Source organism: Temnothorax curvispinosus, unplaced genomic scaffold, assembly GCF_003070985.1.
Source record: "Temnothorax curvispinosus isolate PA1 unplaced genomic scaffold, ASM307098v1 QBEX01013373.1, whole genome shotgun sequence".
NCBI lineage: Eukaryota > Metazoa > Arthropoda > Insecta > Hymenoptera > Formicidae > Temnothorax > Temnothorax curvispinosus.
This window is the reverse complement of record NW_020223153.1, coordinates 104061-131136: the sequence shown is the minus strand read 5'-3', so window position 1 is coordinate 131136 and position 27076 is coordinate 104061. Positions and strand designations below refer to the sequence as shown.

The 27076-nt window shown below is 37.2% G+C and overlaps 1 protein-coding gene across 5 annotated transcripts in view; it reads right to left on the bottom strand.

Annotated features, from left to right (window-relative positions):
* LOC112463496 overlaps positions 1 to 27076 on the bottom strand; it is a 123366-nt gene that overhangs the window by 7266 nt on the left and 89024 nt on the right. The window contains exons 1-2 of one of the 5 annotated variants that reach the window (XR_003041797.1): positions 7723 to 8486; positions 6983 to 7142 (exon numbers count right to left, since the gene is read on the bottom strand). The exons of the other annotated variants lie outside the window; for them this stretch is intronic. The gene's annotated coding sequence lies outside the window, so the exon portion shown is untranslated. Of the gene's footprint in view, positions 1 to 6982; positions 7143 to 7722; positions 8487 to 27076 lie in introns of those variants that run through there. 5 annotated transcript variants of the gene reach the window in all.

Sequence of the window (27076 nt, the reverse complement as noted above, 5' to 3'; positions counted from 1 at the left end):
TTTTGTAATTAATATGTTAGGCCAAAAAGTCATGTGCATCCGTTAACGAAAATGGTTCGCTAAAGAGGCGAATGCACTTGACTGTTTGTAGTCCGCCCCGGTTTCTGGGTTTATGGGCGGCGATCGGCGTCTGCCAGAAAAGCGTGAGTGCAGTGCCGAAAAGGAAACGAGGAAGTCTTTCTTTCATCGGGTGTTCCATTACCAAAGACAGGCTCATACCCGACACGTGGTGTAATATATACCGCTGTTTGGGCTATATATGGTACGCCAGGAGTATAGCCGATGCTTTCATGAATCGTTTACTGTCGCGGAGTTAATTTGTCTTTAATGAAAATTTAGGTGCGTGTAACATTTTCTTGTATAGCCTTTTCTGGTGAATTATTACTCTAATTACGTGTCTCTTTTTGACAGAAATAATCTCAATGTTCATGCGGAGCGAGCGCGAGTCAAAAGCAATTTCGTATTGCAATTATAAAATATTTATTTTTAGAATATTACCATTACCAATGAAAAAACGAATTATCAATCACTTTCAATACTTTGAAAATTATTATTTAATGTTCATTTAATATATAGATATTATACACAAAAATTTTTAATTTTAATCAACTGCTTATCTCATCGAGATAAACTTTAATTTTTATTTTTAAATCGCGTGCAATAAATAGATACACAAATATGTAAGTAAATAAATGAATCCTTTCTATAATAATAAAAAATAAATCCCTCAAACGACGCATCATTATTTTTCACATTCACGGCTGTAATAAAATTACGCTGGTCATTACCTCGAAAACCAGCTCTCGTCGAATAACGTTCCTGCGTTAGCATTATCACACTCCGGAAATGGCGCAGCCAAATATAATGTGCCGTTCAATACGAGAATCATGCGAGCGCTTTCTAAATATTCCTTTGTTAGTAATGTCAGGAGTATTACGCCTGACATTTTCGATTAAAATTTGACGTTGATAATTGACAGAGAAAAATTCAATGAATGTTAAATATTTGTCCAAGTTTTTGACGCGTACGTGTCATATTCATATTAAATTAAATATTTTTTCATGAAAAACACATCAAGCAATATGATTGTCAAAAATTGCTAATATGTAATTTGAAATGCGTTTAGATTTAAAGTTTATAGTCCGACTACGATAGTTTAAAATTTCTTTGATCTCGAAGAATAAGTGCGAAATATTTCTAGTTGCCTTCGAACCGTAGGTTACATAAAGCATATCAATGTGTCTTTAAATAATGTCTAATTAATTATTAATAAGGATATATTTCTGTGTGAAATCACAAATAGCCATTTATGTCAAATGAATACATTTATATTTAGTCAATAAGTAAACGAACTCGAACATTCGATATTAAAGAACGATATAGGTAAAATGGGTCTCTGGTCTAAAAAGTGTAACGTAAGTTATATATATATGTACTCTTACGTCTTTGGGTCACTAAATACGATGGTAGAATTTTTGTCCGTTTAAACCTGTATTAGGAAAGTGCTGAAAATTCTTAAAAAGGTCGAAATTAATTATTTTTAATAATAATTCGGTTAATAACGATTTTGTTCTAATTATTTAATTACTTGTATTATAGTTTAGTTTTTTACTCTTCTTTTTACTAAAAAAACTAAGGAAATATTTTAAAATAAGACACTTCAGAAATACTAAATCTAACATCAAAATAAAATTAAAAAAAAAACAGCCAATTTTTCTTATTCCAAGAATTATTTCAACTCCTTTAATGCAAATTTTTGACCATTTTTTCACGGATTTAAACGGATAAAAATACTATTATCGTATTCAGCAACTTAAAAACCGTAAGAGTACATGTATAACTAACGTTACACTTTTTAGGCTAAAATCGGCCTACTTTATCCATCGTCCTTTGTGCCTTTCATTTGGCAGTTGAAGATTTGTCTTTAAGATTATGAATATACAGATCTCGTTTAGAAGACGCTGCTTCTTGCAATTCCCAATTTTCGCACTGTCGATTTTTCAATCTTAATATCCTCTCCTCAAAATCAACGACGGCCGAATAAATGATGTGGACGCATCGAGCGTCCCAAAGGATCCACAATTCACTCGCCACGGCGCTGACCCAAGGTGGAGGTCATTACACCCAGTAAGCTCTCATTACTCCTCGATCGAGCGACCTCTTCTCTCTCTTTTACCCCTTCTCTTTCTCCTCTACACCACCTCTTCGCAGCTTGACCCTTTCGTGTGCTTCGTCGGGCAACCGGTCGTTCCCTTCGAAAAGCTTCTTCGGCGACTTTCTTGCAGTCGGCAACGCCAACGAAAATTTATCGCATCTCGTCCCGGACGACTCATCGATTTTCTCGTCCGCCCCTTTTCACCCGTCTTTCTGGCGGACTACCGAAAATCTTCAACCGCAAAGAGTAGACCGCGCCCCCGCGCGAACCACTTCTCTTCTTTTTGCTCATATCGACGACCGTCGCTCGTAAATCCGCGCGAAATCTCCGTAATATTGCCTAACTAGTTCGCCCGCGTGGATTTATGGCACGTTCCGCATTGATTTAGCGCCGAGTTTGTTAAGAGAATACCGTGGTATACGCTAAAAATGACACGCACTTTCGCGCCGCGTTGTTTTCCGCACGATTAATTGTAATCGCATATTATTAAAACTGATGGTAAACACTAAAAGGCGGTAAACATTCTCTGAAACCATGTAGTACATTCGGTCTGGCATGTCAGTCGTGACCTCGATTCTTTAAAGATTTTAATCCAAAGATACCGTTAAATTTTCAAAATGCCATCTCGCTATAGAAACACATTTATATATTGTCATAATAACAAAGACCACGTATAACGAATAACACATAAACTTCGTAAATTCAGTGTGAATTCTCGTAAAGAGAGAATATATTTTAGTTTTTTTTTATTTAAAAAAAACGCAGTTTTAATATGCTTAACAAGCCTGGTGAACAATGTTTTGGTTAGATATAAAGTTATATTTATATATGGTTGTATATACATTATTTAAGCTTGGTGTATCTATCGATGATTCATGTATCGGGGAAGTTTCAGGGAAATTAATCTCATATGTAATATCGAATGTCCAATATTCACAACGATTGAATTTGCAGTATTATGACTATATTACATATATGTCGGCCGGGTTGGTCAGCTGACGCACGTCACGATTTTGCTCGAAAACGTAATAGCACATATCCATCTTACGCGGAATATATTTGGAACGCGTTGTTATCCCGACCTACACGCGCAGGAAATCAGCCATGCGATTTGTTCTATGTTTTCAATCTGCCGGTTCACCTGACGTTAACGCCCATTCGCGATTGTTATGTTTATTGTTATTCAACACCATATGCCAATAATTAGCTTCTTTAATTTCATTCCTCTCTCATCCCATTTTAGCGAACTATCGTGAAATGTTATTTCAAACGTCAATGTGTACTTCTAATATCGGTTTACGTATCAAATTTTATAATCATCATCACCATCATCGCGTTGTCGATATAATTAGGTATATTATTATTATTTGTTTACATATCATAATAGATAATTATAACATTATAATAATTATTATATAATGTATATTATCATAATAAGAATTTGTTTATATATTATATTTTGCGACTATTAACATTAAAATTAAACTAGTTTTATCTTCCTTTTTATATTTATTGAGCTGAGAGATACAAACAATTTTCTATATTTTATTTTACTTTTATAATTGTTCGTATGTTTTTAAAAGATTTAGCCTGAAACAGAAATCACAGATAGTACACGAAGAGAATTTTTTGTTATATTTGACCCTTAAATTCACTACAAACTTGGGATAACTTGGCAACCAAGAAATTTTTGAAATATACAAAAGACATTTTACAAACAACGTGATAAAAATTACCAAGCAGATTTGGTAAATTTTAAAAAATTATTGAAATTTCCTAGATATATTTTAGTAAAATTAATCAAACATATTTTATATTTTAATGTAATAGATATTAATATTTTTTATTATGGTAGATATTAATCAGAATAGCTCGCATAAAATTCTTGGTGGTACATGTTGCCCCACAACTACCATGATTTCAGGGTAAATTTTAAAGAGAAAATTCTTTCCGTGTAGTACTATACCATCTGCAACTACGCAATCATTCTTTTTCCATTTTGCAGAAATTGTTAGCGGAGAAACAATGCGCAGTCCTGTTCGCAGCGAGAACAAACGTCTGCGCCATTTGATTACGCGACAACATTGTTGGCTTACGAGTCATTATGCAACCGACAGCGTGGTCATAACTTCGAGTAAACGCAAGGAATCGACACGAATAATGAATGAGAGAAAGGCCAGCCTGTACGCTTCTGCCGGAGCTCCCGACCGAGATAATCCACGCTTATGGAGTAGTATGCTCGTGAAGAATAGAAAATATCAACTCTTTATAATTATAGGGCGACTTTAGACTTCGCCTTTACCGCACAGGGTTCACACAGGTATTCGCAATGTTTTTAATTTTCAAGATATTGCATATATTCAAGTAATGTAACCTACTATCAAGTTTCAAGTTCCATTTAAAATGTAATAAAAAACATAGCTGTTAAATATTATTATATACTAGGCATGAAATATTATTCGTTATAACTTTTGATTCTATATCGAATTTTTATTACCTGAAGTTTGAAACATTTGTTTCGTTTCACGATAAAATTCTATCATATAACGTAATTTTATTTTCTTAAAAATACAAATTGTTCGTAAAAGTAAGCTTTCGCGCTTTTCATATTTTTTTATTTACAGCGTTAATTATAATAATCCTATATATTACCAGGAAAGTCACTTTAAACTTATTAGATAAAAAGTGCTGTAAATTTCAGTAGTTACATTATAATTTACACTGTTAAGTTATCAAGCTCGAGAGAACGTGGAAAATATTATTCAGCCACTGGCAGAAATTCTTTGTGTCAGAGTAATCGTATCACAGTCATTGTTCGACGCTTCATTGTAATACGAAGACTTCCGCAGGGGCAAAATTACGCTCTTCCGCGCTTCGTCATGTTTTTACCTATCATGCTATGCTATGCGTTTCGTGGCGAAATATAACGTGGCAATGTGCCGAAAGCCGCAGAAAAAAAGGAGTATCCTCAAAGTTTCACGGCGTTGCTTGATAAAGAAACCTTTCCATCGCCGATCGAATTCACGGAGCACGTCTTCATTTACAAAATTGGCGCGACGATAAAAGCTTCATGGAAATTTTGGCGACACGAATTTCACGACGTAGAACACGACGTATCCCCACACGCGTCACCACTCACCGTCGACGATGTCGCGACATGCGTCACGCGTACAATTTTGGAAGCTTCAACGCGAAAATTGAAATCGGTGTGTAATGCCGGTGAAAATCCGATCTCGATGCTAAAAGCAGTACACGAAGTGATCGCGCCACGCTAATCTCAGACGTTTCTCCTGAAATATATTTCTCGTGTCTGCGGCGCGTCGAAAAATCAGAAATCACGGAAACTACAAACGTTTCGATCCGTTTTGGCCTGAACTACGCCTTGACAGGCGTTCATGAAAATTTCAGAACGACGCGGCGCGAATTCGTGCTGATCTCATCGTCTCTGTCAATTCCCACGATCTATCGGCGACGCGCCGCACGCCCAGAGACGCATTATTTCGATTAGCGGACGACGAGTAGACATCGGTCGGCACGACCCGCAACATCGACCTCGAATACGCATATGCATGCGCTGACAGTCCAAATTTCGCGAATATTACACGTCCGAATGTGCGACGCGAATTTCTAAACAGATTGTAAAGCCAGACTATATACGCGCAGATTAGTGATTCATTCGTCAATCGCGTTTTGTAGTAAAATTCGCAGAAATTCGTTGTTTATCGACACAGACCTTTCGCACTGTTAGCGATTTCTGGTTCATTGTTTGTAAAATTATATCCTTCTATATCCTACATATGAATCGACTCTATATACCAACACAAATGGACTGATTCGTGGTGATTCGCGCCTTTTGATTTCGTCAAAAAACCGCTTCACCGGCGCGGCGAGTCGGCACAAAACGAGTCGGCGAACAACAAATGCGAATTCGATGAAACTGCCCGTTCACATTACTCATGCGAATAACGAACCGCGAGTCGTGAATTGCGCGCATAGCCTGGCATTAGCTTAAATGACAACCGGATAGCTGGCGATCGTGCTGGCGGTATTGATAAGCGTCGATTCCTCGCACTATGGCGTAACAAATCAACGATTTTCCCTGCGTGCAGCACGATGCGCAAGACGTATCAAGCGGCACGGTAATATCGCGACGCCAAGTACATAAAAAATGTAAGTTCATAAAAAAGTATATAAAAAAATTAAACCATGTTCACACTGTGCCATCACGACGCGGGACTATTAAGCTTATCTAGAGTTTTCACGAATGAGAATTAATATAACGTAATAATGAATATTTTAAAAATAAAAGACTTGTTGAGAGACTTTTGCTTATAAAATAAGAATTAATATGAATTAATTGGAATGAATTAACATTTGAATATTTGCACATAACATATGTTATAATCCTTCTCCTTCCTTCCCTCCCTCCCCCCTCTTTCTCTTTGTTTCTTAGTTTCTTGGTTTGTTATGTACTTGGCGTATTTTTTTCCCTTTTATAAAGACTTTTTGTTAGGGCGGATTATGTCAGATCTGCCACTTTCACAAGATCGCGGCATTTTCCCGCGATCACTCGGCACTGCGTCTTGTCGTCGAGAGGAAAACGCTATATCCGATTCGCTCGGCGTAATGACGATTTATGCCGAAAAACGCACTGCACCGAGACCTCGCACTGATGAGCAACTCCGCCGAGAGTATTCCTCCCGTCGCGCGTCGGGACGAGCCTTCCGCTCGTCGCCGAGTGGTTCATCGATCGATAGATCGATCCATCGAATCTAGCGGCGCGGGACGATTTTTCAAATTCGATTTCACTTTCTAGCAAGAACTTACGTTCGGCGAGCTTTCAGCGACCAATCCATATCTCGGTGCGCGACGTATCCGGCAGGCTTGTCACTTGACGCTTCTCGGTATTCGGTCCGTCTCTCTCTCTCGGTATTCTGCTCCTGGCTAACTGGCCTGCTGTCGCACGATTTTTCCAAACCCCTCAAAACTGACCAAAACCGTGTTAATCACGCGCGCATTTCTCACGGTTCTCTATTTGTACGCGATCAATGGGTTACCGTAACGCGGAGCAAAGCGCGCGCGCGACTAGTATATTAACTAATTACGAGTAGTACATAAATAATTGTACGCGTTAATAGACTTAAGCACGTTCTCGTTTTACTTTCGCGTCTTTACTCCGAAAATTTAATCTCGCTCAATAGTCCGGTCGGACTAATCAATGAGTAAACGAATTTTCCTTCGGACGCGATTTTATTGTTCTCGACTCTTTTGTGCGACTTGCAAATAGAATTCACAAATATCTCGCTTTTGTTATACAAAATTAATTCGAAGATCGATACAAGAAATAGAAACGAATAATTTGAAAAACTCAAAAAACTCGAAAAAATTGCAGATCTGTTACGAATGTAGCGGACATTTAAGTTTCGAAGGAAAAAAAAACAAACTATTTTCGGGATACGAATGTCGTAGACGTTAAAATTCGCGTCTGATCCGAACCCAACCTAACCCCGGTGGTTTCCGCGGAGAAATCATATCCAGAAATAAAGCGGGACCAGAAATTTACTTACTGCCTAAAACGTCCGCAGGTTTAAATTTCGGAGGGAGTGGCTCGCGTGAGGTGTGACGCTACCAAAGGCGCGAACTGTCAACTTTCGATACGCACTCCGGACTGACGGGGTCGAAGGCGCTCCCGGCACCGATGTTTTCACGATACCTCGGCATAATACGGTGAGGTCATAACGCTGGATGCGGGCACCACGCCGCTAAAACTCTCCGCGAGAGATTCGCGACGGCCGCGGCGGCGTCTCGCGGGGTTTGGAAAACGTGCGACGAACAACACCGCGCGGTTCCACCGCTGCTATTTACTCCACGCGAGACGCACACGGCACACGGCACACGACGCACGCACGTAACGACGAACAACGCGAGGGCGTTAGGAGAGGAAGGGGGAGGGGGAGGGGAAAAAATGGAACGAGAAAGATATTGCACACTGTTCCGCGCACATACACTGCGGCAACATGAGCCGGAGCACACAGCGTTCGTTGTCGTCGTCTTCGTCGTATTCTCCCACCGGAACTTATCCGTCTCGTGTCACCAGCACCCGGCCGTTTCGTTCCCCGCTACGCGGCGAGCAGCGTTGCACGCGTGCATTACATATAAATTACCGCGCGTGCGTTACGTGTATGTACGTATGTACGTGTGTAAGTGTACGTGTGTGTGTGTGTGAGAGTGTGTGCGTGTGTGCGTGCATGCGCGCGCGCGCGCGCGTTCTCCCGTACGTAGGTAAACGCACCGAAATGCCAGGTGGATCGGAGGTACGACCTCGGCGACGGCCCAACGACGACTGAGGCCACGAATGCTTCACATGTATCGAGCGGTGGGTGAGGGGGAGGCGGTGAACGAGAGAGGGAGCGATAAGGGGAGAGCGGTCGGTACAGTCATGTGGGGATACGTGTGGGGTATATTCCGCGTGTGAACACTGATGCAGTCGAGCATTGGCGTAGGGACGGCATGCGTCGACATTACGCGGATTTCCGGGGATCTGTTCTTGCTTCTTATACAATTTTTACTTTTTACAAAGTCGTGCCAGATCACATCAGTCTGATTTCGGAGGAACGCCTGGAGGAGCAGGAGAGAAAGAACTTTCTTGCGCGAGAAATAATGTAAATTTACAACATTACTTCTAAACAATTCCGCTATTCAGGTGGCTTTTGCGATCTCAATTGTGTAGGAATATTGTAATGAGATAAATATTAGAGAGGTACATTTCGATCATAATCGAAGAAAGAAACAAAGCACTTGTCGTACATATAATAACACGAGGCCCGAAAAACCATCCGCGCCTGACCAAGTAATTTTACAAAAACAATGCGAACGAGGAGAACAAAGGCAAAGCTGTCTCCGAACAGGGCAACTGATCGGTCGTGTTAATTGTCGCTAATCGTTATTTCGCTCTTTTCTTTCTGTTATAGTTTTTTCTGTAATATAACTTATACCCTGACATAAAACTATTTTTAATTTATTTACTAGTGTATAAAACCATACATTTACACTCCTCTTACAATTGATTTATTAAAATGTAAAGTATTCAAGATGGATCTCTTAGAAATAATGATAATGAAAATTGTGTAAAAGTATGTTAAATCGCGTGTGTTTTTACTTATATTATGAGAGTTGCTCCAAAATTATGCAGATAGAGATAGTGTTCACTATGGCAAGAATTGACAAATCAACATTTTATTATATATATAATATACAGGTGTCCCTAAACTGACGATAAATATTTTAATGATAAATTCTTTGTAACATTTTAAAACGGGAATTTTAATTTAATATAAAAGACTATAATAGTTGATAATATAATACCATGACTATAATAGTTTTTAACTGGGAAAAGACGAATGACAGGACTAGAATTTCGCGCACTCAGGGACAAAATGATCGGAGATAAAGGTGTTTCCATAAACCGAGCGTTTTTCACAATAATGAAATTATTGTACAAATATGTAATAAGAGCTTCATAAAGAAATTATATCTGTTAATCCGTAACGAATTTGTTATAAAATTCAAAATGTTTTTATAAAATAGATTAATATAATATTTAACGATATTGATATGGATTAGTTTTTCATACTTATTTGGTAATTCGTGTGATAAATCTATTGAATAAAAACTGCAACTATTTTTATAATAAATTCGTTACGGATAAACAGAAATAGTTTCTTAATAAAACTCTCATTGCATATTTGTACAATAATTTTACTGTTGTCAAAGGGATTTCGGTTCATGGAAGCACTTTTACCACCACATTTTGCTATCCTTGAATTTAAAGCGCAAAATTTTAACCCTGTCATTCGAAAGTTTTAAAGTCCTATATAAAAAGAGAAGCGACTTTGGACTCATCCCACCTCCACCTCCACATTGGGACCGCTCCAGTTCCATGAAATAGATCCGAACTCCATTACTCCTGTGGACGCCCTGTGAACTCCATAATTTCTCTCTTTCGCGAAAATCTCATAGAAATCTAATATTGCCTTTTAAGACTAGAATAAGTTAAAACCGAGCATTAATGGTTGTCGATCGGCAAGTGGGCTATGATCTCAATACGTTTAAATTTTTCTATTTTTATAATCGATATTTTCCCATTTTTTCCCTGATGTTTGCTAACGAGAAATCGAAAGGAAACTTTCAGATGAATCCAAACAGACAAGGCATATGTGACTTATACGTTTTTATCAACTTTGTCTGATCCGCGTGATTATAAACCCGGCGACGCGGCACGCCAAGGGGTCCTTAATTTCAAGCAATTTAATAAAAAAATTTTATTTTATATTAAACGAGCAGTCCACGAATTGCTCGTGCAATGTTTTCCGACAGATAAAAACTGGGATGTGCGTCTGAAAATTGTATAATCGTTACACTTCATGTATAAACAATTATAAACATAGTCCGTCAGCGTGAGATTAGTTTAAGATTTACACTGCTTAATACATGTGTTGCATGCCATTTTCAAATAAACAAATATTTGGATGAAAAACACTTCGGATCGCTTTAACATACTTATAAAATGTTCCGAAAACTATCCTTTTCCCTTGTCGTTTTGACGGTTAATAAACAGCCGTAAAATAATGATGAATGTGATACGAAACCTAGCAACGCAAGCTTATGCGTAGGCGCATAAGTTTTAACGTTTGTAAGTGTGCTAAAGCGAACCGAAGTGTTTTTTTCATCCAAATATCTTTTCATTTCAAAATGGCAAAGAATTCTCAGTGTGTCATATTTCTCGCTTCTGACATCACGTTCTAACATGACCGCGGCGAATGCCCAGAGGCTTTAAACTTTTTCCATTTGAAAATTATTGTAACCTCGATATTTTCGTATTAAAATTTTCGTCGTAAAATGTTACAAATAATTTGTTATTAAAATATTTACCGTCAGATTAGAAACATCCTATATGTATGTACATATAAACTATTCACTGAACATTACTGTATAACGAAGCGTGTATTTTACGTACGCATTTTGTCTCATTATTGCATTAGCAACAGTTATCTAAAGAGTAACATACAATGGCGGCTGCTCCAATAAATTGTCAGGAGATATGCACTTTGCCAGTTCTCGCCATACTCGCCGAATTACATTGCCGATTCACGTAATTCGGAGCAGCTCTCATACGCCAATGCCGATGGATATAAAGGGCCGTGATAATTCGCAAAGTAATTCGCAATCTTGTATCTTATAGAGTAGAAGGGAAGTTCAGCATAATATCGTAGCACGGCATCATATAACTAGATCTATAATTTAATAAGGCTTTATTAAGCGTACAATAATCTGCCGTAGCATCATCCTTCCACAAACGATTCCGCGCGCGATCGATGAACTGTAATTTTTCAAGCTACACACGCAAATGAGAAACCTTCGTATAGAATACAGCGCAATTTACCGGGCAAATTTATTTTCCATCTTTCGATGTTGCGTTTTTACATATCGGCAACGTCGTCGCGTTTATGATTGAAACAATCGTTCGGAATCGGGTCTCTCGGTAAGAGGCTACGCCCGTGCCTAAACCTGCCTAGTACTGAAACGTTTATCAAGGGGACTCGCAAGAGAGTGCGACCGAGAGAGACGGGAGAGAGAGAAAGAGAGAGGGAGAGACGAGAAGCGAAACGGATAGAGATGGAGAATGCATTCGAGGAGGAATACGAGGGTTCTCCCTTGTGCAGTGGGGTTTCGCAGACCTCTCCCTGAACCTACCACTCGGTCGTTTGGTTGGACATCGAATTATCTCTGAAAAAATGTACATGTGCCGTTGCGTCGCGCGTCGACGTGTACACGTGCATGCATGTGTGTTGCTCGTCGTCGACAGATTAATAATTAATACTGCCTAAAACGCGAGAATGGCGTAAGCAGCACCGAAAAAGCCATACGCGATAAACAGCTTTTGTCGACGACATGGATAATACGGAATAGCACGACATAAAGAGCACGATCCTTTCTCCTTTTTTCCGCCTTGGTCACTTTTCTTACCGATAATATAGTAAAGTGATGCATACAGCGAACGGGCATTAGTCCTTATTAGCAACAAAAATAGAAATGGTATAGAATTTGTCCGCAATTTTAATTGATTAGCTAAGTATCCAATTTTCTTCGTGACATTGAAGAGGAACAAACTGATACTTAGGTACTGGCGAAGAAGGTCCTTTTAGTTGACTCGGTTAAGTCTTGCGTCACGATGCTTAAAAATCGCTCCGAGATCTCAGATCTCAGATATTTGTAACACGGCTAGACAACAATGCTTTATAGGTTAGGAAGCGCATAAGAAAGGGAATAAGGACACAATACAAAGGAAATTCCACAAAGTTTCAGATTGCTATACACACGGTGTCAGAAATGCCTTTACACCTGAAAATAGCTGCGTTCTGTGATTTCTATAGTGCACGTTACATGCACTATAATAGAAATTTCAGAACACTGCAAATCCAAGTGTGTTATTTTAATTGAAGCTCTTCTTACACATTTCTTGTCGTTTTAAATGACGTCATTTAACACGGTTAAACGTATTAATACGATTAAACGTGTTAATTTAACACGCAACAAAACATGTAAAACGAGCTTCAGTCAAATGTGTCATTTTTAAACGTTTATGCGTGTAGAAATAACACACTTAGATTTACAGTGAACGTGTACCTGGAAAAATGGTTATTTTTAGGTGTCCTAATTCCTTCTCCTTTTCCGACTCCTGATGCAGCCCCAAATCAATGATCTAAAAGGATCTTCTTCGTTAGTACTTGAATACACGTCACAAATACACTGTTGGTGTGGACGGTCAGGTCACACATTCGCAGGTTCGAAATTCTTATAGAATCGTCGAATTTTCGAGGTAACGTGGAAAAGTCGTCCCTACGAAGCGTTCGTGACAGGCGTTGAGATATACGAGAAATCGATAACCGGCAAGATTCATTAAAGATACGCGCGTACGAAGGCTTTCACGCGGCGTGAAAGATTGCTCCCCAGCCTCCTCTGTCGCATCTGATATTATAGCTATCCATACGTACAATTATACACATACACACACACACATACGTACAAAACACACACACACACACACACACACACACACACACACACACACACATACGGATATATAAATATATACAATATGCTCAGAAGTTTCATAGATCCCTCCCGTAAGTCCCGTATATAACAGCTGTTCCGCAATCGTGACAAAAATATGATCGTGCGTTATTTCGGACCTCGAAATTTCGCAGTAATTTGACATCACGCAGTACTTAATAATTATTTTATTTATCATTTTGTAAATTCTTGACTTGTAAAATGTTATACGTAAATGAAACGTATAGGGATTCTCACCCGACAGTAGACTTTAATTACGTAAATATATTTTCTTACGCTAAAAACTCAGCGCAGCTTTTCATCTTATTAATTATCATTTTCATGAATAAATTACGCCAAATTAAATCACATCAAGGATCATAAGCCAAAAGTTTTAAAGCTTTCCGAAGTTCATGGAGATTTAAAGACTTCCGGGAAAATTTAATTAGCCTCCGCATTAAAATAATTACGTGTGGCGGAAAATTCATTATTTCTCGTATTAACAACGGCGTGCGGCTTCTGAAAGAAATTATAAATTTTGATTTATCGAGTTCGTTATTTAATGAATACTTTAGCGAGGTATTTGCTGCAAGTAGGAACATGATGTTTTTACGATAATCTTAATATAATCGGATATTTCTCACGAATTGATCGATTGAGAATAAAAAGCGTCAGCAATGATCACGCGAACACGCGATTATAATTAGGTTTATTGCTTCCATTTTTAAAACGTGCAACGCGATTAAGCTATGAAAGTATCTAATTAGCAGACGCAAGGCATTTTGCCGCGGATCGTTTCTACCATCGTCGGTCCACCTGAAGAGTTTTTTGCCGACAAAATAATAGCGCGACATAAGTACATATTTCTTTTTCCTTTTCTCTTGTAATCACTTCTAATCATAGACATAGTATATACTTAAACCGAGCGTTGAGGAGTGGGGATAGAGGCGTATGTAGAAAAAGATTTGTGCCCCTTTGGGAATAATTCGGGAGAACTTTATAACTTTTGGCTAAATTCGAGAACGAATATTTAATAAACCTGCTAAAAACCAGAAATTTTCTTTGTGACTAAAAATGACAAACGGATACTGACCTGAGAGATATTGACCTAAGAGATATTGACCTGAGAGTTGTTGACCCAAGAGATGTTCACGTGAGAGATATTGACCTGAGAGTAGATCCTAAAAGAGCAAATTCTAGGTCCTTGATCCGAAGTTTACGGGGTCATTTACCTTTTTTTAGGTCATTTACCCGAAGCTACAACAGAAAGGAAGGAAATAGGACAGGAAAACTCAAGTTTAAGATAAAACTCCTTTTCTCGTAATTATGTATACGAAAAAGATCCTTTTCATACATAAAAGAATTAATAAGAATAAGAATAAGATGACAAAAGGTTCAGATTTAGGCATAAAAATATAAAACCTGTATCTAAAACCAGATTTCTTTGTAATATCGAAGAAGCGACAAATACTCAGAAAGTGACATAGATCCGTTGAAGGTCATTGTCCAGCTCGAAGTTACAAGAAGGGAAGAAAATCGTAGACTTCAGAGATTTTTCTTGGTGACATCGAAAAACGACAAACGACAAATCGTACTCAGGTACTGACACAGAAGATCCTTTAGATCATTGACCCCAAAGTTACAGATCAATAGAAAGGAAGAAAAAACAGGATAGGCAGGATCAAGAAAACTATTATAGAAAAATCCTTTTGCTGGAGTCGCATAAAAGGTCAATTAAGAATAAGATGACAAAAGAGAACAGATTTAAGGTTAAGCATAAAAATATAAAATTAGGCGGATATTTAACCGTGTGTCTAAAAAAACTAAATTTCTTTATAATATTGAGGAGCGACAAATACTCAGGTACTGACGTAGGAGATCCTTTAGGTCATTGCCCTGAAGCTACAGGAAGAGAAGAAACTAATAGAAGGACCGAGAAACTCAAGTTCAAGATAAAACTAGAAAAAGATCCTTTTCCTGGAGTCGCATAAATAAAAAGACTAATAAAAATAAAATAACAAAAGCGAGAAGGTTCAGGTTTAGGCATTAAGAGGATCCTAGAGCGATGGCAATGACCGATATTTATAAATGTATGATTTTCTTCGAATTGGCTTTACAGATTTAAAATCCTCTTAACACGTTTAAAGTACATACAGAAATGATGGGTGGAGTGGTAAATTGAAGACTAAAAACTTAAAAGAATTCAAAAAATTATATTTGATACTAACCTAACCTTTTGTACCTGAGCTGTCACTTCATGGAAACTTTCGATATACGAATTATATAATTATATTACGTGTACAAATCGAAAGTACTCCACTAATCGGACTAGATCAAAGAACAACGTTGAATCATTGAAACTAAGATTAAAAGCCTAATAAGAAAGATTTTCATTGATCGCAGATTTTATGCATGTACACACACGCAGTGTACACGGCGTTGCAATCTGACAAGAACAGATATCTCGTAGGATCTCGTTGGATAAAGAGTAAAGGCAGAATGATCAACATAATCGATATTTTTAAATTCCGCTTAGATGAGGGCGCTTTCCCGTCGGAGTTCGGCCGTCACTCCAGGATCTCCAAATTTCCAACCAAATTTCCAACCAAATTTCTTTGCAACATCGAGGAGAGATACTCAGGTACTGACGTCCTTTAAGTTAGGTACTGACGTAGAAGATCCTTTAGGTCATTGACCCAACGGAAGGGAAGAAAAAACAGGATAGGAAGGCTCAAGTTTAAAATGAAACTGGAAAAAGGTCCCTTTTCCTGGAGTCGAAAGCATAGAAGGACTAATGACAAATATGAGGGGATGCTGACGAAAGGACTCACGAAAATATCCACAGAAGTATGAGATATAATTCAGGTATGCGTTTGATCACAAGATTGATATCGATGTATGGTGTGTGGGAAAAATAAAAGAAAAATTTCGGTGTGGTCCGACAAGGTCTTTTCCTGGAAAAAAAAGATCTGGTCGAATAGAAATATCTAAAATAGTATATAACACGCAAAATTGAACGTTTTAAAAGAATTCATTATTTTAATTGTTTCAAATTATATCAATTACAACGTATTATAATAGTAATAAATAACCTTGTCTAATGTACTTTTTCCGCCATGTGAGATCGTGACGTCAGAGGCGAGAAATGATACGCTGAGAATTCTTGTGTGTCATTTCCATGCAAATAAAAAAATATTTGCATAAAATAGCATTTTAAATTACTTCAGCACACTTTAAAAATACTCCGAGAACTATCCCTTTCCCTTGGCAGTAAACAGGTGTAAAATAAATGTAATACGAATGCAGGCTTATGCACAAGTGCATGACTATACCTGGAGACAGCTTCCTGGAATTTTCTGTTTTATATCAGCAGATAGCAGGACATTTGACATTTTCCAGGACTCTCCTGGAAAAAATTTAAGTCCTACGGCAGTTTCCAGGATTGTACATCTAGAAAACAGAAAAAGTCCAGGAAACTGCCTCCAGACATACATATGTATAGATCTCATAATTCGTGACTATAATTTTAATAACATATTCCTAACATATTAATAACACATTCCTAAACTAAAAATAAGACAAAAATTCTAAAATATAAAAATGTTAAGACTAACACTTTTTTCAAGGCAATTATAGTAGACGAATCAGGTAGTTCAAAGTTCGCACGCTTATTAGGAACAGTACATCGCATACTGGTCATCAAATATCAAATCGACATTAAGGGAAACATTTTTATTATACGAAAGAAGTCTGACATTTTATGAATTTTGACAATGCAGTTTTTAATATTTTCTATTTAATATTTATATTTTTAATTATTTTTAATACGTTGTAATATTTTTATGTGATTATGATTACTTACGTATACAATATATAATATTTTCTATGTTTAAATAAAGTCAGTGAAGCATTTCAATATTATTGCATATTTTTTCATTTCATAAGAGATCAATAAAGCTGCAAGAGCGTTACTATATAATGTACCCCCTGAGCATGCGAATTTTGGACTGTCTGATTCGTCTACTATAAATGCTTCTCATTTGAATAGTATTGTAATCTCGACATTTTTGTCTTACTTTTAACTAAGAAATGTGTTATTAAAATTATGACTTCAAGTTGTGGGATGAAACAGGTAAAACCCGTCTATACGATTCAACATTGCCCCGCGTGCGGCTGGTAAGTTGATAACTCCGAATGGCAAGGGGTTTTACTTTTCGTTTAAAATTATAGTTTATGTTGATAATCTATAAATATTAATTATTGTAGTATAAAGTCCAATAACTGGAGTATTATTTAAAATAAAGACTTCTATAATTGATCAATAATCGTCGGCTTTATTTAACTTTTCCCTCAGGTATTCGCAATTGCCCCACTCTCCCCTAATTTATTAAATTCTATAACGCAAATCTGCATTTGCAGATGTGTCAACAAGTGGACATGTAAATTTGCAAATTACGTTACGTATGATTAATTACGTCTTTCTCGTTAATAATCTTCTTTTTGGAAAGAGAAAACTTTGTGCGAACAAATTAAATTAATATCGGTATTAAATGATCAATTCAATTGACAGAAGATTACCTACGCGGAACAGCATTCAAGAATGCGAAACGAGAGGAATGATAAAGTCTCGGTGAGATTAAAATGTAATATGGCGAATGCATATGGCATGTACGAAGCAGAGAAGTCCCTAAGGTTTTAATCCCTGCCCATTGAGACGAGGGAGATAATTATGTCGTAATGCCGCGCAAAATAATAGAATCAAAAGCACCGGGATAATTAAATCCTCTTAGAAACCCGAAGGCTTAATATGATCATGAAAATTGAAGCGTATTTTAGTTAATAAAGTCATTTTCTGATGTTCTATTCCTTGGCAAGCACTTACAAAATATATCTTAGTAATTTTAACAATTTGTTAACTTCAAATAATACAACACACATTTTTTAATTTTTGTTAACTTCAAATAATACAACACACATGCGCTAATACTTAAAGTAATATAATCTATTAACTGTATTATGAAAATCAATGTTTATTCTTTATTACGTTAAAAAATTTCATGTGTTCTTAATATAAAGTTAATGTTAGTTAAGTTAAAATCTACTTAAGTCAAAACTGGAATTGGAGAAAATTGATATATGTTACGAATCTATAAATAAAAGCGAGTGTATAAAAATTTGTATCGATTCGATGAATGGGCAGGGTTTATATTTAATAATATAAGGCCCTAAAAGCCATGAGACATGAATCACTATGTCGTGGCCATTAAATGGCCAAAGACGATGTTTATTATAATGTGGCTATAGTTCCCGAATCGATTTTTTTTTCTTTGAAGTAATAACGTTATTTGCGTGCGACCACACATTTAGTATATATTTACCTATCATAATGATACGAGTGTCAAATGTGGAAACACTGGAAACATAGCTTAACCAGACGTGGAATTCTGACACAAAGTATACCTTTTGCCATCAAAAAAGAAATGGGGAGTCTTAAACCTAACATTTTTAAAATGGATTCGAGAATAGTATGGGCACTTACCTATGTCAAGGAAAAAAAGATAAAGCAATTTCTAACCTGAGATCAAAATGGGACTGCTAAACGTTGGGCACCTACCTATTCAAGGACATAGTGGATTTACCACCATTTGAATGTAGGGGAAATAGTTTAAGAACGTTTAAACGCTCGTGCCAAAAATATTTTTCGCGTTAAATAAGAACCCCGATAATCTTTTCTAAATAGGGCATATTTGACTAATATTTTAGAATAAACTACACGACTGCCTTATTATCAATGTATGTCGATGTGTTGAGCTAATAATATAATTTTTGTTACAATTTACAAGCTAAATTTCTCGAAGCAATTAAATATTTACAATTGCCATTAAGTATTTTCAATTATAATTAAAAATTCCTATCATTTTATGCAGATGTAAGTTACGAAAATGTCAAACAAGCGTATTTGCTTGGGATTTCGATATCTCGCTTTTTCATAATCTAAAACAGCTGACGTAAATGTCAAGAATGTTAAACGCGAAAATACTGATTTCTCCAATTTCTGAATACTAACTGTTTTCTCCGATTACTCCCCGTCCTTGATGATCGCATCAATTTTCGCAGTTTTTGCAAAACAACGCGGTTAATGCGTAATTTTGTATTGAGCAAAATGTAGGAACGAAGAGAACTTGTCGGAGCAGAAAGGAATCGATCACGAAAGAAACGATGGACGAACCAGTAGAAGAACAACGAAAAAAACAGGAAGGTCATCGTAGCATTTCGTTGCCAACTCGAGCGACACGCAGTATTGTATGCAGATCGTATATCGGTAATTACAAATAAATGAGGCGACGTTGTTGTATCGAATCTTATATTAAGTTTTGCAATCATCTACCGCCATTATCATGTATTTGAATAATTTCTGACGTAAAAACAATATAATAGAGAAAAAAACATAATTCTTATAAATTTTCATTTTATACATTACTTATATTCCTACAGTTTCTAATTATTTACGAACTAACAATGTACCAATTTTTTTTTAAAGACGTTTGTCAAAGTGCTAATTAATATCCACAGATAGGAACGTTCAGTTACGAACGCAAAAACTGATTTATTCAACATCATTTCAATCGTTTAATTTATTTAAATCATTTAAATAAAAATAATATGTGAATGTTTATTAAAAATTGCATTGACATCCTTTTATTCTGCTGCCGGCATGGAAAACATTCATTACAATCTGATTGATGCATGTATCATTGATCCATGCCAGAGATTGTCATTGTCATTTATATGCGGAAATTTCATCAATAGAAATTATTCCGATTACCGCAATCCTAAAACACCAAATTAGAAAAACATAGGATTCTTGAGAACAATATATTTATCACGTTAAATTCTTTTATTTTTTTCACTTAGGCTTTTAGCAGTCAGGTATATTTATTAACTAATATCCAGCTTTTTTCAAGTTCCTAGCAGCAAATCTCTCTGCTCAGAGTCATTTAAGTTACTATATATACCAGTACCTTGCCCCCCTGTTTCCTGCTAGCAGCAGGTTTTGGCACTCCCCGACGTTGTGCAATAGCATCAGTTGCACATTGCAGATGCATAACACACATGCACGGGCCTGGCTAGTCTGCTGGATTTTTCAACGCCGAGTGTACCTTCAATGAGTTCTTTTTTACTGAAGCTGCGATTCATAGTCGATTTCCGTGAAAATTTTGTAACTCTCTTTTTTCATGTATTATTAATTTTTTTTATTTAATGACAGAAAAATGGGGATTGAACATAAATTTTGTCATGAATTGCATCGAAGCCATTGTACGGATATACTCTTAAGAGTTTAGCTATGAAATATGCAATAAAGATTATAAGGATTCTTCAGTGCAAGATTTCAGAATTCCATCACCATTTTTATCTCTATACTTCTCTCATTGAGACTAATTCATATTACACTCACTTAATCCTGGAATTCTAGGTGACACACATTCTGGGTTCGCATATGTAACGTTTTCCTCGAAAGTTTGTCAGAGTGACGTGTTAACCGTTAACTTTAGCTTTACTTTCAACAGTCTCCAGCGTTCCCGTTACCGCGAACATCCGTTTTCCAATATTTCTTTTCTCAATCGGATATCTACGCTGGGAGATATGTCCTCCCTTTCGTTGCCAGTTCCTCAAAACGTAAAAGACAAAAAAAAGAGGGCACCCTGATGGTACCGTTAGAAACCAGATCTGCTTTCCTCCGTCGACGCATCTGCGCAAAACGTGGTCCGTTAAAAGGCGCAGTCTTCAATTGCGGTAAAACTTTGAACAAAATTGGCGCAACAATGAACTTCCCGGAACCCGATACCCCTTGTGCAATCATACTTTCATACTTAAATGTTGTTGCGAGGATATCTTTTATATTTATCAATTTATAAAGTCTGCATAATATATTATAGAAAATATCCTAAAAGAATCTTGAAACAATTCCTTTCTTAATGCGATCCCTTTTATAATTTCAAGGTTCAAACGTGTCAGGAATTACCAATTTCTTTTCCTAAAAAAGGTCAAAATCGCGTCGCAATACTTCAAATTTTTCTTGCATTCCTCTTTCTTCTACTAGTTAAAGATTCGTAATATCAAAGATAGCGCATTTATGCTGGCCAATGAGAATCTTGCTGAAAGCTTTATGCATGACACGTGCAATTCCTTTTTAACAAGTGGCATGGTCAAAGTACTTTATTCGCGAACGAGTATTCCCTTTGCAAGAGGCGACGGTTCCTCTTCTTCTCGAGCTTTGCCTCCGTGGCGGCGGTGGCGGCGACGGCGAACGGAGAAGGAAGGACACACGGCGTCGACTGGAATGACGGGTCTTTGTGCTTGGTGGGTCGGTCGGACCCAGTCCTCTTGGGTCCGAGAGAGGATAACGTCAGCTCGAGTCTGCCGAGAAATAAGAAGAGAAGGGAAAACGGTCAGAGTAGTGGAATGAGGAGAAGAGGCTCGGATGTGAAGTGAAGGTCAGCTTTTGTCAGGTCCAACCGGTACGACCACGGAGACTGGAGAAGGATACCCCGCCGATTTGCCCGTATCTCGTTTTCTCTTCGACTACAGTAGCTTATCAGGAATCTTTTATGTTAGAAGCTATATTTACGGAATGCGCTATCTTCGGAAGTTTGCAATTCCGAATTGAGTGTTTTCAAGAGGCGGCTGGTCGTGTTATCTCTTATCAATTAAGAAAACATGTTTAGACTAACGTATAACATATGTTAAAGTTCGCCAATTATACTAGTATAGTTCTAGACTTTTGATATAATTTTAATTATATTTCCGATCTTCATAGAAAGAAGATTGAAAGATTTTTCTACTTATATAGCATAATCGGTTCTGAAGAAATTATAATGAGCAAGAAATAATGAGTAAGAGAGACAGACTACGCGTATTTTCAAATGCTATTTTCTTGAAAATAATGCCTCGTACAAAAAAGAAGTTACCTCCATCTCAACTTATTTTTACATAAAGAACCACTTCCTTCTCGAATCATTCCCACAAATTGCGATATCATGATCTGAATACGATAGAGAGCATTGCTGATGGTAAACACAGTGATTACTACATGGAAAGGGAGGGTAAGATATGTAAGACACGTTCGCGAAGCCTGGAAAGTTATCAGCTAGGGGAGGTTTCAGTTCCCAACTTACAAATATGTATCGTTACAACGAGCGATGTGGAAAACTGTACGTTTTGTCCGTTACTTGGATACCCGTGTTTTTTTATGCCACAGGAATAACATTCCAACGTTCAAATCATAAATTTTGCCGCGAGATAAATGAAAGTTAGATTATCTTTTCTCGCTCGCTGCAGAAAAATACGTAATTAATTAGTATCTGTTGCATTATATACTTGGAGTTATATACATTGTGCGTTCTGTGCATTCCTGAAGCCGGGATTTACTAATGCGAACATATCGCAAATATCACAGATTATATAACGAACAACTGTATCATGATGTGACGTAAATCCGTTGGATTATTACTGGAATATTGCTGGGGCGTTAAATTACACACGATATTAGATATCTCTAATTATTCTCTCTCTCTCTCTCTCTCTCTCTCTCTCTCTCTCTCTCTCACATTAACGGAATTCCTCTCTCTTCTTCATCTGCAAGTTTGTAGTTTGTTCCGCGCCGCACTTCCATATCGAATTTATAGCCGCGTATTTGTCAGACTGACACGAATTCGTAGCCACCGTGATTTACGTTAAAAAAAAACAGCCCGTTTGCCGGGACGGATTTCGCGCAGGCAAATACATGGGCGACGAGCGAGATACGCACGAGTCGGATTTGCAATTCTCTGGAAAATGCATATTGCTACATTGCGAGCGTTCATTGCTTCGTCTCGTTGCGTCGATATCGCTCGGCGAGCACTACTGGACATTGTTCAGGCGGTGGGGTGAGAAACCGGGGCGGAAATCGGCGAAGCGTCTATTCACGTATCGATCATCGGATAACAGTAAGACCGAGGAAAAGTGGAACAAAAGTGGCAGTTTGAAAGCCCGGGCGAAACGACCGCTTCCTGCAAAGGCTCTTCCCATTCACGGTACGCGGGGACGTGAAAATAAAAATTAAAAAGAAGAGAAAAAAATATATATCTCTTTGCCGATGCTCGACGAGAAGGTAGACGGGAGAAGAAAGGAAGGAAGAAAGCGTTTATTAAATACCATGAAATCGAAATTTCTGATGAGTGTGAAAGATACAGATAATTGACATTAAAACGTCCACCATATGCATTATTGCGCTCAATCTCAATTTAATAGGGAATATCATCTTGATGTAGAAATTGTCGAAAATTAATCGCTCAATTAGATTTTTACGCTTTTTAATGTCATTCTTCTCGTCTCATCGTTCAATCGTACTTCCCAATGATTCTTGGATCAAAGTTATCAGTGACTGAGCAGAATTCCGAGGAATTTCTCAGGTAATTTCTATACTTCGCCATCCTCCTTGTACTTTCCAACCGTCATCTCGAAAACCTCTGCCGATACTATATAGACGCAGGTATAGACTTCTTATATCTAGGTAAGCGGAATTGAAAGGGAAGAAGAAAGGTAAAGGGCAGGTGCGACTATACGTGCCTATATACAGCCGCTGCATGCGGTTGCGCCCCTCGGCGTACGAGGAGAGCCGAGGCTATATCCAATTATTAAAATTAGAGGCTCCGTCGCCTTTGGTGAAACACTCCGGTAAGCGATCCTGCTGCAACTCGACTCCTCGTCATCGTCGACGTTGTCGTCTTCTTCTTCTTCTTCTTTTCCTCTGCTTCTCCTTCGTACCTCTTGACGTTGTCTGTTTTTTTCCCCTTTCGCCCACCATTTCTGCGGTTTTCTTCAGATCTACTTTTTTTTTACACTCTTTCTTTAGTCTCGTTTTGTGTAAGTTAATCTACTTATATATTCCAGTTTTTTCTAGATCATTATCTCTCTCTTTCTTTTTCTCTTGTATTTTATTTTTTACGTTCTAACGCAATTTCACAACTACATCGATTTGAAAACTACCATTTTTTTAAATTTAGATTCCAGGATTTAAAATTATCATAAAATAGAGATATATCCTTTCCTTCTGTTTAATTATATGTTTCCTCAAGATATATTGGAAAATCAATAACTTCTTAATCTCTTTCTCGCGAAAGAGTCATCACTCGTTTACTGGTAATGTAATGTATGTGCGAGGTAACTTGCTGTGTCTGCACAGTTTTCTTCAGTTGAATGTTTTCTGTCTGTTAATCTGTCCCATTAACTTATCAGTGTTTAATTAAGTCATTAATCATGTGTGTAGTCATTTAGTCGTTAGTCGGCATCTGTTTTAATTACCTGCAATGAGTATTAAATATCTTCTTTCATCAAGTTAGAAAATAAATTGTGCATTTTAACGATGATTAGGAATCACGCGAATATCGTGCCGTGGAAGATTTTCAAAGTACATTCATGATACGATATTCCAGCATGTCAGAATTAGTGTCGGTCAAAAGTATTCATACGAATTTTATTCAAATTTACTATTTTTTAATATAAAATTTGAACTCGAGTGATATTTCTGGATAGAAAATACTTCTCAGCAGCAGGATTCGATTCTTGACGATTCTCGATATCTGTTTAAAGGAATCAACGGAGAAGAAAATCGGTTTCTCATCGTCTTACGATCTCTAAATATAAACGTTTCTCAGATAGCTTATATTCAATCAATAATTATGTCAATACGTTTGTTCGCTGTCTCATAAAGTTTGAGGTTAACACAAAATATTCTCGACAGAGACGACTTTGTACAGAGTCGCAAATATGCGAAGATAATCTTCAAAAATTGAATTATGGTCTTCCTGTTGAGGTATTCCTCTCGATAGAACAAAACGGCAGAACTTTTGAAAATACTACAATTTTTATGTTATTGCATGATTACACGAGATACAAATGGATCTGGGTTTGTATGCCGCCAGACAGATTTTCCATGGAAAGGCCACTTCCCTTTTGCTTATTATGGTCGTGGCTTCTTCAGACATAATCTCATTAATTCACAAGTGTAAACGGTTTCCGTTTATCGTTCAACTGTTTGATCTTTCAATTTCGAATAATTCGAAGAAAAAGATGCATTCTCTCATTTCTTTTCGATTCCTATAGCCGCATCGGGGATGCGTTAATCGAAGAATAATGAGTAATTACGGATGCTGACTTTTCGTCGTAACCGATTAAGGCCAGGAGATGTAAAAAATAAAAAAGAAAATAAATTTATGCATCTAACAGATACGACTTGTTATAATAAAAAATTTGCAATATAGGCAAAAGATAAAATAGAGTTAAATCGTTAGCACGTAAATATGGAACCGTTATTTGTTGCATCAATATTGCAAACTATATGCAGGTATTAATATTATTTTAATAATTTTTAATAGATGAAATTATTTCAGTAGCTTTTTCTATTAAATAGTTAAACAATCGTGCCTTTTGTTTTCTTAGCAATCGTTAAACCAAATTAATAGCAGTAGGAAGTTCAAGGGCGCGTTTTCTTTATGACTTTGCGCTTGGACATAAGAAAACAGATATTATTAGAAACATAAGTAAGGTGTACTTGACAAGTATATTTCTGAACACGCCAAGCTACCACCGATAATTTATACAATTTCTTGAAAGAATCTTACTGCGAATATATACATAATAAAATTTCAGATACCGCGCGTATCGTTTACAACTTATCCAAGGGCAAAAACAGGAATAGCCAGCCTTACTGTAAATCGGATTAACCGCAACTTATCGTGAAACATTGGAGATAAGTCTTTTTCACGCTCTAATAAATAAACAAAAAAATTGATTATAAAACGTTATTGTAATTTCCGGGGAGCATATCGAGTGGTTTATCGAGATATCGTTGGTCCCGTATAGTGATATTTCGCGTATTTATGGAATGTACGATGCAAAGTCGCTTCTTGCCCGTGCATCGTTAATGCTGAGTATTTAAACATACAAATTTCATCTTGTTGCGCCTTTTGCGTCAAAATTCTCGAAGAAATTGCTTGATATTACACCGGACCATGACTCGGCGAAATAATGACACGCACGGTATTCCAGAGTAGCACGCGGAGTTTTCACGGAGTTTTTACGACGGATACGTGAATTCGGGGGGGACTTTATCTGTGCCATTAACCGCAAAGATTCCCGGGGGCTTTATGACGTTTCCCCTGGTTATAATAACGGTGCTCGATAAACGCCTCAGCGTCGCACAATATCCGAACTTGGTCGATCACCGTAAAGCTGACCGACTATGTAACGGAAATTTGCTCCTATTTTCATTCCGCGCCCTCCATGAGAAACGCCGTAACGCGGTCCAGCTTGATGGCCCATCAGGTGTCTGGGACAAACATTCGTGGGATAATGGCAAATTATAACGCGAATAGCTTGAACACGATGCACATTGGCGATCGATTTCTCATGATATAAAGGATATATCGTTCCTTGGGATCTCGCATTTATGCCCTTGTTGTCCGTGGAACTCGTTATCGCAGAATATATAATCGCATTTAATATTCTTAAAAATCGATTAGTATAACTAAACGTGTGTCGCGCAAATAATGTACTGTATCAACAACCTTGCGATTAATATCTTTCGAATAAACTTAAGTATACAGAATAAAATTTTATTAACTTTATAATTTTGCGTGTAATTTTATCATTAAAAAAATTTTAGAAGAGAAAGATCGTTTGGCATTGAAAAACCGTTTATATACCGCGAGGAACCGTTGTCGTAACGATTTTCTCTCGATTGAACAAATTGCACACATTCATTATCTC